The sequence below is a fragment of the Erpetoichthys calabaricus genome, chromosome 3, assembly GCF_900747795.2.
Source record: "Erpetoichthys calabaricus chromosome 3, fErpCal1.3, whole genome shotgun sequence".
Classification (NCBI taxonomy): domain Eukaryota; kingdom Metazoa; phylum Chordata; class Cladistia; order Polypteriformes; family Polypteridae; genus Erpetoichthys; species Erpetoichthys calabaricus.
In genome coordinates, this window is record NC_041396.2 from 273033852 (window position 1) to 273047091 (window position 13240).

The 13240-nt window shown below is 40.8% G+C and overlaps 1 protein-coding gene across 2 annotated transcripts in view; it reads left to right on the plus strand.

The window, feature by feature from the left end:
• The first annotated feature begins 1774 nt into the window (after nt 1–1774).
• cysltr3 (cysteinyl leukotriene receptor 3) overlaps nt 1775–13240 on the plus strand; it is a 33652-nt gene continuing 22186 nt past the window's right edge. The window contains exon 1 of one of the 2 annotated variants that reach the window (XM_028798299.2): nt 1775–2286. The gene's annotated coding sequence lies outside the window, so the exon portion shown is untranslated. The remainder of the gene's footprint in view (nt 2287–13240) is intronic. The other variant, XM_028798300.2, reaches the window with a different exon arrangement.

A 13240-nucleotide genomic window follows, 5' to 3' on the forward strand; every position in this document is an offset into this window, starting at 1 on the left:
GCGAGTGGCAAAGTGCCACTTAAACTAATACAGGTAGATGTGGAAACCGGGTTTTCTGATGAAAAAACAGTAACGTTTAAAACAGTATCGTTTACATACAACAGATTTTGACGAATCGTTTACGTGCAATTATTTATATCAATTTATACACTAATAATGGCAATTATTAAATAATAATAATAATTATTATTATTAAATAATTCCTCTCATATAAGTAACATTTCTCGGACTGCCTTCTTCCATCTCCGAAACATTTCTAGACGTCCTGTTCTTACACAACACAGTACTGAAGTATTGGTTAATGCCCTGGTCACCTCACGTATAGATTACTGTAATGCTCTTCTATCTGGCATCCCACAAAAACTTATCCATCGCTTACATCTTCTTCAAAATTCTGCTGCCAGGATAACAACCGGCTGTTCTAAATCCACTGAACATATACATATTACACATATTCTCTCTCTACTTTACTGGCTCCCTGTTACCTACAGAATACAATACAAAATACTGCTCTTAACATTTAACGCTCTCCACGACCTCACTGATCTCCTACAGAATTGCACTCCTCTCGCTCACTCAGATCCTCATCTGCAGCTCGACTTTCTGTACCGCACATCAGACTCAGTTCTATGGGAGCTCGAGCGTCTCTCATAGTGCTCCTCAACTCGGGAATTCTCTTCCCTCTCATATTCGTCAGCTCGATTCAATAACACAATTTAAAACTACCCTCTAAACTTATCTTTTAAAACTGGCATACCAATGGTGAATTTTGAACTGCTCCTGCCAGTTATCTTTGTTTGTTTGCTAATGATTGCTTTTTGAATCATCATTCTCTTGTTTTAATTTTACTAATGTTGTTTAATTTTATTGTAAGGTGACCTTGGGTGCTAAGATTATAAAACGGGATTTTCTAATGGCCAAATATAACCAAAACAATTGTTCAGTCTTACCTATGAAATGTAATCCCCCGGGATCTGGTTTGGAGCGTACAGCGGTTTGTACAACCCCAAACAGCAGTGCTATTCTCAATATGGCGGCGACGTTGACGGATGCTGCTGGTCATGCGACGTCTAGTAATTCTATGTCTATGATTATCTGTATTTCATACTTAAGATGTGTTGAAAGTTGTCCAGCACTTTTGTTACACCACGGCCATTCAGCGTTATGCTCAAGCATCACCTCCAGATGCTTCAGTGTCACTAGAATGTACAGTATATTGCTATATTACGCACAAAATATATGATTTGTGGTCTGTTTGGCCCCTCATACGTTTCTGAAGATCTGACGAAATTACCTAACGATAAATCGCTTTCTTCTTAACGCGCTTTACGCTCCGACCGCCCGTATTATGGTGAACCTGCTTGCCTGAAATGCCGTCCAGCCGCACTGCCTGTAGTTCACTAGAGACGTGTAAACCCTGTAATGATTGTGCGCATGCGACTAACGGTGGTCGAATAATCTCATGGTTAACACGTGGAGTTAACGTGGACTGGCTCGGCAAGGCTACCGGCAGGAATATTCAAACACAAAGAGCAATTGTTTTTTCATAAATCTTGATTAATTTCAGGGCCCCTGTAGATCGCCGTGCCCGGATCTATTAGCCTCTGCAAAAGTCCGTCAGTGCCCCGACCCTCTCAAGTGACGATATCAAGTCTATTATTCTAAGCCTTCATTTCCTAACTCAGAGGTGTTTTACATAAAGAAAGCGCGTAGACTGGGAAATAAAACTACCATCAAATAAGATTGCCTTACTCATTTTGAAAATGGCATGTGAAAACTAGACACTCTTGGCTAAGACTGAAGTAAGCCCACCATGTCGACACCGTAAACATTAGAGTGGGATTGTTCGGGTAATTTACATCTTTTCCTTGCGTGCTCAACAGCGCTGTACTGAGATTGACCTCTGACGTGAGTGATAATAAGGCTGTTTTGGCACAGACAGCAATGCAAATATTTACTTAGATCCAGCAGATCTGGTGCAGGAAATCGAAAGAGGGGACAGGCATGGAGAAGCGGAGGGTGTGCGCGAGTGTCAGAGGAATGCGCAGACTGTCCGGGAGAGTCGGAAATACACATGTGAAAAATCGGACTCTGCAGATAAGGAAAGCTGCCTCTGTATTGGGAAGGGGGTGAGGCTGATGCGCCCCGAACAGAAGAAGAGCGTTTATGTCCCTTGTGTTTTTGCTGTCTTGAACTTTTTCATTCTGAAGTCCTGTAACTTCTCGAACATCTCAAGTTCACTTGGCAGGGGACACACAGGAGAGAATCAATGAGCTGATATAAGAGGTAAGCAATGGTGCGAGAAGACAGTTTCGGACAGGTGCTGGGCAAGGGGTTCCCATTTTTGATGACTTTCTATTAAAAGTAACTGTGTGGCCGAGCTCTATAAAGAACCGAGCGATGATTTCCGCTGTAAAGTCTGACCGCTGCATGGCGTGAGTGCAGTGCGGATCAGAAGTACAGTACCCCGAATCGCGCGTCTCTGGCGACTCATCCCTTAGCTGACCGCAGCGCATCAGTCAGCCAGTTAGTGTAGTGCTTTGGTGATAAATCAAGTGCGGTTCATATAAACACACTTTGGAGGTTTGAAAGTCTCCCCTCGTCACTGCATATGAAGGAGCTGCCTTCACCACAGGCACTCAATGAAGAGGACGAGTAGCGCCTGTGGCGCTGGGAAGTGCGCGGGTCGCGCGTGATAAAAGGGGTTAAAGAAGCAGTAGCCCACCGTCCCCCTTTCCTTTTGGCAATGATTGGCATTAGGGTTTAGTATTTACACTATACATTAAGTAATGTATACACAGTTAATTGGTTATTAGAGAAAACTTTGATATTACATTAGCAGGGCTAAAACGTGTTATTCGCTGATAGACTAAAATGGTAAGGGGGTGAGGGGTCTAATATACTGGGTGCATGGGGCGCATGTCGTCCCCAAAATATATCAAGCTCCAGTAAACCTGTGTGTGTTCATGGTGGAGGCACGACTAGATATTTGGGGTTTGCTTAGCCTGAGTCAGCGATCCCCTGGAATCAGGCTAATATAATATAAAGTCTCTGAAAAGCTCTTTTTATAAGCAAAGTATTCTTACTCTAATTTATAGAACAGAGTCCAAATGGGGGATGCAATGCAAAACTATTATAATGCTTTTATATTGTTAGATTGGCGCAAACGAGTTCATTCTTACCACCTTATTTTCGTGCACACGCAGAGCTGTCTCGTAATACCACTAGATATAAAACCGAACAGCGACCAGGGCACAGAAATTGATTAATAGATGAATTTCATTACAGCTAAGTAGATGATAAGATGAAACAGTTTAGGGGGGAATGTCTGAACTGCAAAAATATTAACAGCCCAACATTGTCTGCTTTCCTCTCGGTGTGTTTTGAACATCAGCGACACCTGCTCAGCAGACTGTGCCCCTGCAATGAGTGACACTTAGAGGTGGAAAGAGCATGGGAAAGGCGCTATATAAATAAAATGTATTATTATTATTATTATTATTAATAAAATCATTAAATTGAAAAATAAGTGTATGGGGGCTACTTATTTCATATACAGTATACACTTTCACATTATAGCAGTTGAATTTGAGTCTGGTGTACATGCCCTGTCTGTCCTTAGAAAATCAAACTAACCGATCTTTGTGCTGCTCGTTAAATTGCGTTGCGGTTGTAATCATTATGAAAGGCGCTATACTGCACAAAGGATAACACGCAGGTTTAGGTGGCGGAGATGTTCAATGGGCTAGATAAGTGGTGTCTACAGCGCTGTTCCCACAACTTTCTCACTTGCCCTGAGGTTTACCCTCCGGGTTCTTCGATTTTCCCTCCCACATCAAAATTAGAGAGGAATATTTCTGACAAAATATAAATAAATAAATAAACAGGAGTGCTGTCAAATGTAATAACAAATACAGTACATACTAACGTGAAATTTAAATATAGTTAAATGGTTTACGAAATATATATTTTTATTGCTTATTTCTTTGTAAATTGAACACATTTTTACTTAATTTACTTATTTCAGTGACACCTTACTCAACTCCAAATACACAAAGAAATTCAAACTGTCGTTTTCACCTGTCAAAACTGAGTGGGTGGGCTCTATCTAGTACTTTTGTTTTGATTGGTGAATCAGAACTTTGAAACTGTTCTCTCAAATATAAGACCGCAGATGCGTTCTGTCTGGTGTCGCCACTGTATTTATATGGTTGCCAATGTGTGAGCATCTACTGTAAGTGTCTGATTTTGTGGTCTGATAATGGTGGTCTGTACATTTTCCCAGTAGGTACTCTGCTTTTACTTTGTATGTCATAGGTTAAAAGACAACTCCACCAGAATTATATTTTTATGTTACTTACTAGCTGTAATGTGTAGTGATGTTTTCATGCAAAAACGGAGTTCAAAGTTTCTGATATAATGGGGTTTATGAGGACCAATGCTGGATAACAGGATACAATATGAAAAGGTCCATGAAAAAATTTCACATTACTCATGTTGCATCACATGTCAAAGTCATTCAGTTGTATGCTCACAATGCCCCAAACACACGACTGTTTACTAAAACATCCATTTTACTAACCGAAGGTTATGGACGCAGGGCGCATCGAAGCGCACGCGCACTGCCACACTGCAACGAGCCCGCCCATAGCTAACGACACAGCCACAGAAAGGTTAGTAATATGGACGAGAAGGTTGTAAACCGGATGTCACGCACACTGCCGCACTGCAACGTGCCCGCCACCTGTAAACTAGACTTGCTCTAATCCACTGTGCCAGTAATGTAGATCACATAACGGTCATTCAGTTTGGTGCCCGCCCCAGAGTCAAACGCGGCGGCTTCCCAGAGTCACTAGGTGGCGCCCAAATAACACAACGTAATGCGCCGTGGCGCCCGCCCCAGAGTCAAACGCAGCGGCTTCCCAAAACGCAGCGGCTTCCCAGAGTCGGTACGTGGCGCCCAAACAACACAACCTGTGAGCTACACTTGCTCTAATCCACTGTGCCAGTAATGTAGATCACATAACGGTCACAGACTCTAACCCAGCGGCTTCCCAGACTCAGTGGCTGGCACACGAACACCACAACCTGTAAACTAAACTTGCTGTGCTCCACTATGCCAGCAGTCGGTGTCAGCAAAGGCAACGGAATCACATCTCCACAAAACGAGACCGCTTTACTACAGATATGCTTATGTAATTAAATGACATTTCCCCAGACGCACCCACCCTCCATGATATGTCATCCATCCAGATATCGGATGGAACAGAAACTGATTGCCATTCTTGGATTTCCGATTTGCTAGCGAATCGCGGGCTTACTTGTTGTTAAATAAACCACTTCTAGAAAACGTTCTTGTAAGCAAATATGGATTGCACTCAGACGCCAATGAGTATTTGAATTGAAGGCCCGCCTCATCACCTCATTCATTGGTCAGGAGTCCAGCCCAGTAACAGCATATTCATTGGCTAACATTTCACTTTGCAGTGAGAGAGGAGTCCAACTGGAGGTAAAATGTGTTTTCACATTCCTAGTCTGTTTGCTTTGGTCTGAATCAGAGGTGATTCATTTCATTTTTTCAGTTTCCAGTTAGTCCGTAGGTGTGTCGTGGACTTCTTTCATTAGACAGATTTTTTTTTTCCCCAGATAAAATATCAGTGAGAGTAAACAACAGTTCTATTGTTTTTGTTTTATTTGTCAAGCGTAGCTTTATGAGGAAAATGGCTATTACTGAATAATCAAAGAAATAATCCGCCGCTGTGCATGATTACGAAAAGGACATGTTTCAAATAGATGTTTTTTTTCTCCTTCATGTTCATTAATTTATACTGTTTTTGACGTGTTTGAACAACTCTGTATCCTCACATCTGATAGCTCTCTATTTAGTAAATGGTATATCTACTCTTGCATTTTGACGTGTACTTTGTATTATTGTATTGCATTTCTGAGGTAGCAATGATAATTTGGCCATCTAGCTCTGTGAAAAGGATTACTACCTACCTGGAAAGGGGTCTCTCTCTGAATTGCCTTTCTCAAGATTTCTTCCATTTTTTCCTACAAGTTTCATTTTTTGGGGAGTTTTTTCTTGTCTTCTTAGGGAGTCAAGGCTGGGGAGTTGTCAAAAAAATAAATAAAGGGGGGTGGGATTGTTATAGCCCATTGAGGTAATGTTTGTGTGATTGCGGGTTATACAAGAAATAAATTGTTGTTGTGTAAAAAGATGTCAAGTTCTGCTGAGGGCATCCAATGATGTGCTTCAGATGATGGCAGAGATATCAGCTGAGCTTCATTTAACTATAAGGTGTTACATATTCACTCCCCAGTAGCCACCATATTACTCGACCTGCATGCATCACTTTCATAGTGTAATATGAGGGAAAGTAACAGACAAAAATATGATTTGGGGTTATGTATTACTTTAACCTGGAATTCTAAATGGCCAGTGTGAATGTGGGTGTGTATGCAAGTGTGGCCATAATGGACTGCTCACCATCCACAGCTCATTCCTGGCTTGTGCCTAACAGAAGGTTAGGATATTATGTGCTCAATAGTACCATCAATAAAATGGAGTATAAAGCACAGAAAAGCCAATGGAGAGGGTTTTTTTGTCTGATTCACTGCCTGCAGTGTCACTCCACTCCTGTGGAAGTGTGTAAACTGATGTTACACCAGCTGAGGTGTTTTTAATAAATGCAACCAAAAGCAGAAGACACTCTAGACATGTTCTCAATTTTCCATTCACTTGTGCCTTTCCCATGAATGCACACACAGTTTTGCAGATTTACTTGTTGACAAATGAATGAGCTCCTGCAGCTCAGATTTTCATTCAAATGTCTCTCTCTCCGTCTATCAGATTCATAGACTCCTTTACTTCTATCTTTCAACCCCTACAGTACGTCACCAATGAAGCGCGTCTTCTAATCACTCTCTGCTATTATGCTGTCTATCCTTCCTAAATGTATTTTACGTGGTGACTTTTCAAGTTTTACAACTAGTCTGTTTCACTGAACAGTTCACATGGCAATGCACCCTCATGGCACAACAACAATCAGTACCAAGTAAGTGGCTGGGAGCACCCGGCATGTGGAAGCTTGCCCTGTGGATGTACACTTCCTCATCTGAAATTCCAGGAATTGAAATAGTTTTCTGCCAAAACAAATTTCATGAGAGTTGCAACAAATGAAAATGAATAAGTATTTATTCCTTGACTTTTGTTTCATCTGGTTCCCCAGGTTTTAGTCTTCACGTTCATTATCATCACAGCAAGGCCAGGTTTCACACAGGCTAATGCAGGGGGGTTAGTGTTGTCATCTGACAACATGGATGAGTAATGGACAGATTCAGATCAGTACTGGAAGTAGCAGCAGTCAAAGAAGTAGTAATGTCACGTGTACAGGGAACAGTTAAATTCTCACTTGCATGACCCTGTGTTCGGATTCAACGGGTTGGAAAATGGATGGATGGATGGATGGATGTACAAACAACATGCAACACGTTGCCCCTCTGCAGCACCTTCGTAAGCAACAATTGTTGTAAACAACAATGTGTTGTGTGCTCTTGTCCAGGATCAATTTCTGCCTTGCAGCTGTACTGGAATAAGTCAGTTCGGATAAGTCCATCCAATCCACATGAACTCCTACCCACTTAATGACCTTCAAGGCCCCAGGGGTTTGGCCTCATCTCAGCAGCACCAAGTGTAAGGAGGGTCTCATTTTTGATTTGGGCACCAGTGGTTCAGATAATACACAAATGTGCCAGTTTTCTAGGCTGGGTCACACGGAGCTGGAGCCTCCCCCCAGGTGAAAGGTGGGGACCAACCCTTAATGGGATGCCAGTCCATCAAGGAGTTCAGAAATGAAATTTAATTAGTAAGGAGTTCTTATCCTGCCTGCACTGTCCTCTTCAAGCTAGTTTTATGTGAAAAAGGATTATAATATCCTAATTTATTATCCATTTATTCATTAACTAGCTGTCCCCCCATGTAGTAGTGTAACAGGACAAACTTTAAAAATCAATTAAAAAAAATGTAATTCTGTTTTAACAATGTGTTTACACAGATTATTGTAGAAACGGAACAAACATGAAATGCATGTGTTCCAAATAACAATCTATTATTTCCACTCTAAAACTCCAGCACTTCACTCCCAGATAATCAAGGCATGAGCTGGGAGAACTTTGTACCCGTTCAGTGGCAGTGAGGGAATGGAATAGTAGGCTGCTTGCTGCTGGTCTTGATCGGCAAATTTACAAGACAAAAGACGCTGACGGAGAGGTGCGAAGGGATTTAAGGTGGGCCGGATTTACAAGTTTTTTCGTAGGCTTTGGTAATTCTAGTGTTAATCTCCATTTGCTTAAACTGAGAAGTCTCTTCAGTCTCTCCTTATATCTAATACTTTTCAGTCCTGATCAGCCTAGTTGTTCTTCTCTGGACTTCCTCTAGTACTGCTATGTCTTTTTTGTAGTGTGGGTAACACAATTGTACATAGTCCATGAACTGAGACCTCACTAGTACATTAAATAAACTAAGCATAAACCTCCCTTAAGGTGTACTCTACATATTATTCTATACAGTATATCCTAAAATCCCATTAGCTTTTTTCATGATCACTTCTGCCTAGATGTTGATTGTGAGGAGTCCATAACAACTCCTAGGTCCTTCCCATAAGCAGTACTTTCAAGTTTCAGACTTTCCATTGTGTACCTGTAATACGAGGGGAACTCATAAAGTAAAGGAGGAGGAGGTTGGGAGCGAGCGAGCGCTGATTACAGCACGGTGCCACAAGATGAACCACCCAGCCTGAGATCCAAGTGCATCTGTACAACAGGTGACACCTCAGCACCACACTGGAACAGTGGGAGGTTTTTACAGTGGCTGGAGTGCCAATCCTGCCACCAACCCCCAATTTTTCCCTGCAAGTTGGAGGACTAGCTTGCAATGCTGGATGCAGATTAATGGTATACACAGGGTGAAGAAATTGCAGGTTATAGGCCTTTCTCAAGGACCCAATGGAGAAGATTCACTTCTGGCATTTAAGGGATTGCCGGCACAGATCTCTAGCCTCAGAGCCACCACTCCAAATAGAGTAAAGGAAATTTGAAAATTACACAGTAACCATAATGGATAGAAGGTGACACAATACAACATGTTTACAATGGCATAGGGGTAGTTCAAACACGCAAAGTACAGCATTCTGCCACTATGCTAATTGAAACCAAAGTCAAATAAACATGGATGCTCCATTACAGGATTGCATCACTTTTGAACAATGTGACGTAGTTGCTGCAAGTCAGCATGTAGTCACTTTTAACAGTGCTAAGCGTCAGAAACTAACCATAAGGTGCAACATTTCTCTGTTAGTTTCTTTTTACGAGATCTCTGCCACTTGTTTCTGAATTGTTTCCATTTTTGAATAAAATCAATTTCAAAGTCACAACTCCAGTGATGTCTACACCACCTCAAAAATGTGTTATCCACGTAAGATGATCACTTGCTTTTCAGAGTTTGTCTCTTTCCTTGCATGTTGGCATGTTGTTCATATAATGCCAAATGACTAGGAAGCTTCTTGTATAAAGCCAAGCAGAGAAAAGCAAACATGGTCAGGTCATCAGTGTACTAAAGGCTATGGCCTTCATTGACAGTCTGTGGGAGTTAAACCTCTTTAGGCCTGAGGAGAGAAGGCTATGTAGTCCTCAATGATGTCAATGAAAGAGCTGACTGAGAAGAGGTCTTTCAGTTAAATAGTGAACCACATACTCAAGGACATCTAGTGGCTGGTAGAGAGACGTGCATTCAAGATGGAATCTAGGAATCAATGCTTCACATACAGGGCTATGGGATTCTGGAATAAACTACTGAGTCTTAAAGCTGAAATGGAAATCTTGACATCATTCTCAATGAGACATTGGGACAAACTGAGCTATTGTCCAGCTCAAGGGAGTGAGTGCCCTGCTCTCCTTTGTCAAGGATTTTAGACTTTTTCTTAAAATATGTGCTCACAATATCTGCTCTGTTCTAAACTAGTATAACATTCTGTATCATTGTTACGCTTATGATACCCAAATTTACTTCCCATTGCAATCGGGGTGAATTGGAGTTGGTGACAAAGCTTTTTTTTTTTTTTTTTTTATTTATTAATTTTTATTGTAATCATTCCATACAAATAGATCAATTTATAACTAAACAAAATTGAAGACAAATCAAGCCCCATCCCTGAGAAGGAGAGCTTAGCCAAAGGAGATTTGCTTAGGGCTTTTTAATGAGGCAACAATTAACAAAAGAAAGGGAGAAATATATATAGGTAAATACGAAATGGAGAAGGGAATTAAATGAGGTAATAGTTATTTCTCTTACTCTAAAATAATATTGATTAGATCCTGCCAGGTTTTGAAAAAAATTTGTACAGATCCTCTAACTGAGAATTTGATTTTTTCCAATTTCAAATAACATAAAACATTGGTTTCCCACTGACTTATCAGAGGAGAGTTAGGATTCTTCCAATTTAACAGAATAAGTCTGCGTGCCAAAAGTGTAGTGAATGCAATCACCGTTTGCTTGTCCTTCTCCACTTCAAGTCCGTCTGGAAGAACACCGAACACAGCTGTTAATGGGTTAGGAGGAATTGTGACCCCAAGGCTGTCTGAAAGGCACTTCAAAATTTTCGTCCAAAATGATGTTAATTTGGTGCAGACCCAGAACATGTGACCCAGTGAGGCAGGAGCTTGGTTGCAGCGTTCGCAGGTTGGATCTTGCCCTGGAAACATTTTGGACAGTTTTAAGCGAGACAGATGAGCTCGATATATAATTATTACTTGAATAATTCTATGCTTTGCGCATATGGAGCTCGTACAATCCCAAGCAGCACATTACTCCTCACTTCACTCCTCAGTAGTGCCACCCACAATATGGCAGTGACGCCTGCGCCTTTCGTACCATCTTTGTGGACCTGTGGGGCCGCCATAGCCTCTTCCGTTTGAATCCGGGCTGCAGCGCAGAATCCTCTTTTTGGCGTGGCTGTGTCGGTAGTCGTTACCTATGCGTGCCTTGTTGCTTCATTTCTCATTCACGTCCGTTGAGCTGTTTCATTTTTGGGCCGTGAGTCCTTCATTCGCGGTGGATACGACTTCGATTGCAGTTTATGAGACGTGCGCTGTACGTGCCTGCGCAGTAGGTCTCATGGTCCCATCGCTGTGTACCTGCGTCCATGCCATTCGGTTTAGTTAGTAAACCTGCATCCATGCCATCCGGTTTACCATTCTCGGTTAGTAATATGGATTGTTCAGTTTCTTTGGTTGTTAAGATGTTAAGTTCTGTATGCAAGGCCTGCCTTTTCCTGTGAAGAGCTTCACTTGGACGTCTGGCTTGTTCTTCATCTATTCTAGTAATTTGGCTTCTTAGCTCTGACACTTTCTTGGTTTCTAATTTATTTCTGTGGGAAAGATATGAAATAATCTGTCCTCTTAAGAAGGCCTTTAGAGTTTCCCAGAGTGTTCCTGCGGAAACCTCTGTGGGCGTGTTTGTCTCTAGGAAGAAGCTGATTTGTTTGGATATAAATTCTGTGCAGTTCTCGTCTGCCAATAGAAGAGGGTTAAGACACCATCTGCGAGGTGAGTGTGAGGGGCTTAATGATTTTAGTTCCAAGACTAGGGAGGCATGGTCGGAGATAACAATTGTGTCATATTTGCATGATTTAATCGTAGGCAGGAAATTATTATCTATAAAAAAATAATGAATTCTTGAGTAGCTATAATATACTGGTGAGTGGAACGAATATGTTCTTGAGTTTGGGTTAAGAAACCTCCAGGAGTCTGATAAGTTGTGGTCATTTAAAAACTGTGTAATTGTCTTTGCAGTATTAGATGTCGTCCCCCCTGTCACAGGAGTCCTATCTAAGAGTGGATTTAAAATACAATTAAAGTCCCCAGCCATTATAATTTTATGAGTGTTCACATTGGGAATGGATGCAAATAGATTTTGCATGAATTCCTTATCATCGACATTGGGTGCATAAACATTTATCAAAATCATTTTACTGTTAAATAAGTTGCCCATGACCATCACATATCTCCCTTTAGGGTCCAATACTACATCTGATGCTACAAACGGAACTGTTCTGTGTATGAGAATTCCCACCCCTCTAGTTTTCTTTATAAAGCTAGAATGGAACATTTGGCCAGTCCAGTCTTTTTGTAGTCTGAACTGATCCTTGCTTAGTAAGTGGGTCTCCTGTAAAAATACTATTTTAGCGTTTAAGCCTGTTAGGTGAGAGCATACTTTCTTTCTCTTTAATTCGTAATTCAGGCCTTTAACATTCCAGCTCACAAAGTTAACTGTCCCATCATGGAGACATCGATTCTGAGTTTTTAATGTCATTTTATAGTCTTAACTGGTAGTGAGGCAGTTTTAATCTTAATTTCAAAATTCCCCCTGAGTTATTGCATTTTAGCCTATTGTTGCATTGATATTTATAGTTATAGGGATTAGAAGAATAGATTTGAAATAGCCTGCTCTCTTTCTCTCCCCCCTTTATCCCCCCATCCCCCCATTTTGCCTCTCCACATGAGGCTTGATCCCACTTTGCGATGCCCCGGTCCTCTGACATACAAAGAGACAGAGCACGTCCAAAACAAAACAACCCCACCCCGTAGTGGCGTTAGAGAATTAAAACAAAGAGATATCTATTGCAGCTGAATTCTTAATACTATCTGCTGAAAATATAATCATTAACAGTCTTTAAGCTTAAAGTAATCTTCAGCAATTTTAAGATATTAAGATATTAAGATAAAAAAAGAATGAACCCTGGGAATGATTTTAAAAAGTAGTCTAGGATAAACATGGTAATTCCTAATGTAATAGTATAATGTAATAGTATAAATATAATAGTAATGTAATAGTAGAAATAGCAATAAACCAAGAGTATGATGTTAAACAGTCTACTTTGAGGTAGTAAAAAAAAAAAAATCCTACTTTAATTACTTCCACACTTCCACACTCACGTCTATAACTGTAATTAAGACATAAACATATAATGTCCAAGTAAAGAAAAGGATGTATAATTATAATACCAGTCTCTTTAAAAGTGGATCCAACAGCAGATGATAGGTCCTTCCCATGCCTTGACAGAATACGGCTCCTTAATAACTTTCAAAAGAGTGTTGGAAACAGCTTCTTTAGTTCCTTTTCAGCTTCTTCCTTGCTTGAAAAAATATAATATTGATCATGAACTTCCACTTTCAGTTTGGC